We start from the raw sequence: 7,387 nt of genomic DNA on the forward strand, positions 1-7,387 counted from the left end.
AATGTAAACCCAGTGAAAACTGCAGAGGTTTTTTTTTTCTTTTTTGAGTAAGTAGACAAGTTGATTCTAAAATGTGTATAAAAATTCAAAGAACCAAAACAATAAAGATATTTAAAGATGAACAAAGAAGGATACTTACTGTACTAGACATAAGTTGTTATAAGATGGCACTAGTGAAGAACTCTGTTATTTCCTAAAGCATAGGCAAGGAGACTCATGGATCAAGATGGCAAGTTCAGAAAGAAACCCATTTCATTTAATACAAAGGTAATATTGCAGTGCCGAGGAAAGATTACTTTAAATGGTGCTGGGTCACCTAGATAGCCATATATAATAATATGAAATATATGAAATTGACATCTACCTCATACTATGCATACAAATTATTATTACTTTGCTGTTGTTACTGTATGTCTAAATGTGAAAGATAAGCCAATAAATCTTCCAGATTAGAGAATATCTTCATAAACTTAGAAAAGAAAAAAGTTCTTAACCAAAACTTTACAAGTTGTAAACATTAAGAATAAGACTGCTGTGCTTGCTTCAGCAGCGCATATACTAAAATTGGAACGATACAGAGAAGATTAGCATGGCCCTGTGCAAGGATGACATGCAAATTCGTGAAGCGTTCCATATTTTTACGAAGTGAGAGAGTGGCATAGACATATATACACTACCAAATGTACAATAGATAGCTAGTGGGAAGCAGTCGCATAGCACAGGGAGACCAGCTCAGTGCTTTGTTTCCACCTAGAGGGGTGGGATGGGGAGGGTGGGAGGGAGAAGCAAGTGGAAGGGGATATGGGGATATATGTATATGTATAGCTGATTCACTTTGTTATACAGCAGAAACTAACACACCATTGTAGAGCAATTATACTCCAGTAAAGATGTTTTAAAAAAAAGATAGCTAATTGATTACATTTGAAAGAAAAAATTCTTTTCATTAAAAGACAGAAATGAATGAAAAAGCAAAGAGGGGAGAAGCTAATTGCCACAAATATAACTGAGGTGCTTCTATTCAGAATAGAGCATGACTTCATACAGATTAATAATAAAACGACAGCAAAATCAATTTAAAAATTTAAGAAGTGCTTCAGAAAAAGAGGTATAGAAATGGCGAAGGTGGTCAATTTTCAAAAGTGCAAATTGAAAGAGACTACCACCAACATCAGCACTGATACCAGCAGCTTCTATATAAAGTAGACTGAGGGCTTGGCTCTCCAAGGAAACATATCCTGGACAGGGCTGGCATCAGCAGAACTGTATGCTCCTGCAATGGAGTTAGTCTGCAAAGCTCCTAACGTTTCCATTGACAACAACATAATAATTTATCCAAACAAGCCTGAGTAGTTAAAATAAATAAATAAAAGCTGTCATGGAGTATGAAGAGAATTAAAGGCCACTTGGGAAAGGTACAGAAAAGGTCCAAAACATTCCTAGAGCAACAAGGAAGGAATTTGATTGGAACACCATTTTCTAAACAGTAGGCTATGGCATCATAGGTGGAACCCTGTGAATGTCCTATGTGATTGTTATGGTTACTCTCCTTTATGATCAGCCTCGTGTGGCCGCAACGATATCTTTATATACAGATAGATATCAATCAAGTCATATTGACCATAAATCCAGAGGAAATTAATGAGCTATAATACATTATGAAAACTCGCACTATTGCATTTCTTCCTAAGCTTTGCTTTCTTTTAGCCCACTTACTCTAATTTGAAATGAACCTTCTAGGAAAACTGCACTCTTCAGGATAAGCCAGACTCACATTATGAGACACATTTTGTGCTTACTATGATTGTTTTCCACAAAGGCCTTTGGCTGTTTAATAAAGTAAGTCAAGAAAACTGAATCCCCCGAAGTTTCTTAATCACCTTATTCTATCCTTCAGAAAAGCTAGTTAAGTTTGAAAAAGCATCTGTTTGTTTAAAATCAAAAACATAAACACTGAAGGCATAGCTTTAAAAAAGGAATTATTTTCCCTTTCCAATAAGTGAGCAACAGTTATTTTCCAGGAGTATGTTATTTCATGTTAATTTAAGATGCTACTTTAGTCCATAATAAATGTAAAGAATATCATTTTAAGCATATGAGGAAAAATATTTTTAAATGTCAAAGGACAAGAATAGTTTGAAAGTTAAAAACTTGAAAACAAGATATGGTGTAATTCCAAAACCTGAAAATAGCACAGGTTTGTCCTGCAACTCATATTCTTTTGCCAATGGAGTAGCACTCTTGTCCTGAATCTGAATTTCTTCTTTTGAATTTCTTCTCCACAACTGTTGGACTTAATTTATTCCTCCCTTAGTCTCCTCCCTACACTTTCTCATTAGATGACAGTTTCCCATCATGGGATTTTTGATTTGTGGTTCATCAACTCCCCCGAACAATGTTCCTATGCAGCTGCTAAGTCACAGGGCTCCAAAGGCAACAAGATAGATGTGAATATTAAATAAGCAGAAAAGAAACCAAGTTACAATCAGAATTAAAAATACTTTGAAATCCAGTGGAGGGTGTCTTGCAAGTATAAAAAAGAAACAAATGTTTCTTCATTTGTAATAAAAAAAAATTTAAAACTTTATCATAATAGTGAAAACTTACTTCTGGAAACCAATTTTAGAATTTTCATACATTTTAATCAATAAGACTGCAATAAATGCTGAAATTAAGTTTCTGCCAATCTGAATAAATTAATGTTGAGGGAACTGAATGAATAATTAATTAATATTGAAATAAATTTTCTACCAATTTGAGTAAATCTACAAATCATCATAAAGAATTCCACTCATCCTGCACTAATCTCATAAACATGTCCAACTGGCTGATTTGATTATATTATTTTTGCTCCCATCCTTTCTAATATGTTTGATTTTAATAGAAAATAAATTAAGTGGTGCATTGAAACATATACTTACCAAGTTAGAATGGAGTTGGTTATTTTTCTCCAACTGAGAGATACAGGAATAAATGAAGACCACCAAAATGAGAACAAACAAAGGCTGTTTATGCAGAACTCGCCCTCAGAGATAAGGAACCATCTCCCGTCACTTGTGTTTGCCGTAGTCTCAAACGCAGACAGAGGAGAGGGCAAGCTTTATAGTGGAAAATAATAAGGGGCTTCAGGTATGCCCTGATTGGAGACTGTTTTCATGGGGAAGCTGGGCAAGTGAGGTATCCTATGTGAGTGGTTAGAGCATATTTGATTTTCTGTGGTTGGTTCTAAGTTGGAAGTGAAAGTAAAAAGAGGGGAAAAAATAACTAGGAAAGTGGGCAGTTAATAAGTCCTGACCATTTGGGGCCTATTGTTACCATTCTGCAGGGGTTGTGGTTTGGCTTCCTGGGCTATAGAAAGCGAGAGAGAGTTTTGTGTGTCAGAATTCTATTTTGATATATCGTCCAGCCAGTGTCCATTGGTTTATTCAGTCTCTCATGCTAACATAATGAATCTCAAGATTTCTTCTATTAGAATTTTTTTTTTTTTTTTTTTTTTTTTTTTGCGGTACACGGGCCTCTCACTGTTGTGGCCTCTCCCGTTGCGGAGCACAGGCTCCGGACGTGCAGGCTCAGTGGCCATGGCTCATGGGCCCAGCCGCTCCGCGGCACGTGGGATCTTCCCGGACCGGGGCACGAACCTGTGTCCCCTGCATAGGCAGGCGGCCTCTCAACCACTGCGCCACCCAGGGAAGCCCTAGATATTTTAATACTACCAATAAATGTGCATTTTTCAAGATACTTAACCCAACTTAGGAGATAAAATTAATTTACATATATAGAGAGATTGAATTTCCAAATACAGTTGAAAAGTTCATACCAAGTTTTATTGATTTTGTACCTAAACTATAAGGAGAAACATACACCCTTTGTTACCAATAGCAGAATGAAAATTTTTTGACAGTGAATAGACAAGTAGTCTTGGCAGATCTTTAGGTAGAAACTTGGTTTCCAGAGAAAAAAAGTGCCTGTGAGAGAGTAGTGTTTTCCCATGACTTATAATATATAATGTAAATAAGTCTTCAGGAATTGCCTTCGCTTCCCTCCATGAACAGCGGCATTTTGGTGGCACTTTCCAAATTTAAACATCCCAGGCCAATTTATGTAGAAAGCAGGGAGGATTGTTTGGCCTTAAAACAAATCTAGGACAGACACTGTTAAAACTGTGCAACCCCAACTCAGATGTGGCCATTGAGACTAGCAGACAAGATCGGCCCAGAGGGTGGTGGATCCCAGGGCACAGACGGTGCTACTCAGTGGAGTTTTGTGAAAGAGCTTAGCAAGACTCAACTAGTCAATCTCCTATCTGCAGGGGGGAGTGCAGGGAGTACAAAGTTCACACACTGTTTTTTCTTGTTGGCTTGTTTTGTCATTGTTTTTTGTTTGTTTGTTTCTGTTTTGTTTTTGTATTTGCCCTCTACTGAGGAAGCTATTCTCTATCCTAATATGTTCAGAGTTTTGGTAGGTGACTTTTTAAAAATGCTTTTCCAGCATCTATTAAACTGGCCATGTGTTTTTCTTCTTTTTAAAATCAGTTGGAATGTGTTTCTTCATTTTCTCCTTTTGAAAACTGTATAGGATTGGTGTTCTGGACTTTTGCTTAAGGTAGAGCTTTTAAAAATGAATTCAAATTTTGATAGATAGAGGACTAGAAAAATTTTTATATTTCTTTTATTTTTTTTATACAGCAGGCTCTTATTAGTTATCTATTTTATACATATTAGTGTATATATGTCAATCTCAATCTCCCAATTCATCCCACCACCACCTCCACCCCGCCCCACTTTCCCTGCTTGGTGTCCATAAGTTTGTTCTCTACGTCTGTGTCTCTATGTCTGCCTTGCAAACCAGTTCATCTGCACCATTTTTCTAGATTCCACATGTGTTAATATATGATATTTGTTTTTCTCTTTCTGACTTACTTCACTCTGTATGACAGTCTCTAGGTCCATCCACATCTCTACAAGTGACACAGTTTCATTTCTTTTTACGGCTGAGTAATATTCCATTGTATATACGTACCACATCTTCTTTATCCATTCATCTGTCGATGGGCATTTATGTTGTTCCATGACCTGGCTATTGTAAATAGTGCTGCAATGAATATTGAGGTGCCTGTGTCTTTTTGAATTATGGTTTTGTCTGGGTATATGCCCAGCAGTGGGATTGCTAGGTCATATGGTAGTTCTATTTTTAGTTTTTTAAGGAACCTCCATACTGTTCTCCATAGTGGCTGTATCAATTTACATTCCCATCAACACTGCAAGAGGGTTCCCTTTTCTCCACACCCTCTCCAGCATTAGTTGTTTGTAGATTTTTCTGAAGATGCCCATTCTGACCAGTGTGAGGTGATACCTTATTGTAGTTTTGATTTGCATTTCTTTAGTAATTAGTGATGTTGAGCAGCTTTTCATGTGCCTCTTGGCCATCTGTATGTCTTCTTTGGAGAAATGTCTATTTAGGTCTTCTGCCCATTTTTTGATTGGGTTGTTTATTTTTTTTAATATTGAGCTGCATGAGCTGTTTATACATTTTGGAGATTAATCCTTTGTCCCTTGACTCGTTTGCAAATATTTTCTCCCATTCTGAGGGTTGTCTTTTCATCTTGTTTATAGTTTCCTTCACTGTGCAAAAGCTTTTAAGTTTCATTAGGTCCCATTTGTTTTTATTTCCATTTCTCTAGGGGGTGGGTCTAAAAGGATCTTGCTGTGATTTATGTCAGAGTGTTCTGCCTATGTTTTCCTGTAAGAGTTTTATAGTGTCTGGCCTTACATTTAGGTCTTTAATCCATTTTGAGTTTACTTTTCTGTATGGTGTTAGGGAGTATTCTAATTTCATTCATTTACATCTAGCTGTCCAGTTTTCCCAGCACCACTTATTGAAGAGACTGTCTTTTCTCCATTGTATATTCTTGCCTCCTTTGTCATAGATTAGTTGATGACCATAGGTGCGTGAGTTTATCTCTGGGCTTTCTATCCTGTTCCTTTGATCTATATTTCTGGTTTTGTACCAGTACCATATTGTGTTGATTACTGTAGCTTTGTAGTATAGTCTGAAGTCAGGGAGTCTGATTCCTCCAGCTCTGTATTTTTCCCTCAAGATTGCTTTGGTTATTCAGGGTCTTTTGTGTGGCCATACAAATTTTAACAGTTTTTGTTCTAGTTCTGTAAAAATGCCATTGGTAATTTGATAGGGATTGCACTGAATCTGTAGATTGCTTTGGGTAGTATACTCATTTTCACAGTATTGATTCTTCCTATCCAAGAATTGGAATCTCTTGGTATATCTCTCCATCTGTTTGTGTCATCTTTGATTTCTTTCATCAGTGTCTTATAGTTTTTTGAATACAGGTCTTTTACCTCATTAGGTTTATTCCTAGGTATTTTATTCTTTACATTGCAATGGTGAATGGGATTGTTTCCTTAAATTCTCTTTCTGATCTTTTGTTGTTACTGTATAGGAATGCAAGAAATTTCTGTGCAGTAATTTTGTATCCTGCAACTTTACCAAATTCATTGATTAGCTCTAATAGTTTTCTGGTGGCATCTTTAGGATTATCTATGTATAGTATCATGTCATTGGCGATAAACGACATATATATTTCTTCTTTTCCAATTTGTATTCCTTTTATTTCTTTTTCTTCTCTGATTACCATGGCTAGAACTTCCAAAACTATTTTGAATAATAGTGGTGAGAGGGGACATCCTTGTCTTGTTCCTGATCTTAGAGGAAATGCTTTCAGTTTTTAACCATTGAGAATGATGTTTGCTGTGGGTTTGTTATATATGGCCTTTATTATGTTGAAGTAGTTTCTCTCTATGCCCACTTTCTAGAGAGTTTTTATAATAAATTGGTGTTGAATTTTGTCAGAAGCTTTTTCTGCATCTATTGAGATGATCATATGGTTTTTATTCTTCAGTTTGTTATATGGTGTATCACATTGATTGATTTGAATATATTGAAGAATTGATGCATCCCTGGGATAAATCCACTTGATCATGGTGTATGATCCTTTTAATGTGTTGCTGGATTCTGTTTGCTAGTATTTTGTTGAGGATTGTTGCATCTATATCATCACTGAGATTGGTCTGTAATTTTCTTGTAGTATCTTTGTCTGGCTTTGGTATTGGCGTGATGGTGGCCTCGTAGAATGAGTTTGGGAGTGTCCCTTCCTCTACAATTTTTTGGAAGAGTTTGAGAAGAATGGGTGTTAGCTCGTCTCTAAATGTTTGATAGAATTCACCTGTGAAGCCATCTGGTCCTGAGCTTCTGTTTGTTGGAAGATTTTTTCTTTTTTTTTGCAGTATGTGGGCCTCTCACCGCTGTGGCCTCTCCCATTGCAGAGCACAGGCTCTGGACACACAGGCTCAGTGGCCATGGCTCACGGGCC

General features: G+C 36.6%; 1 non-coding gene across 1 annotated transcript; it reads left to right on the plus strand.

Annotated features, from left to right (window-relative positions):
- Nucleotides 1–534: 534 nt before the first annotated feature.
- LOC114888449 lies at nucleotides 535–640 on the plus strand. The gene has a single exon (XR_003791786.1). It is a non-coding gene; the product is annotated as a U6 spliceosomal RNA (small nuclear RNA).
- The last annotated feature ends 6,747 nt before the right edge of the window (nucleotides 641–7,387 follow it).

Source organism: Monodon monoceros, unplaced genomic scaffold (genome assembly GCF_005190385.1).
Source record: "Monodon monoceros isolate NGI ecotype Baffin Bay Population unplaced genomic scaffold, NGI_Narwhal_1 Super_Scaffold_8, whole genome shotgun sequence".
Lineage (NCBI taxonomy): Eukaryota > Metazoa > Chordata > Mammalia > Artiodactyla > Monodontidae > Monodon > Monodon monoceros.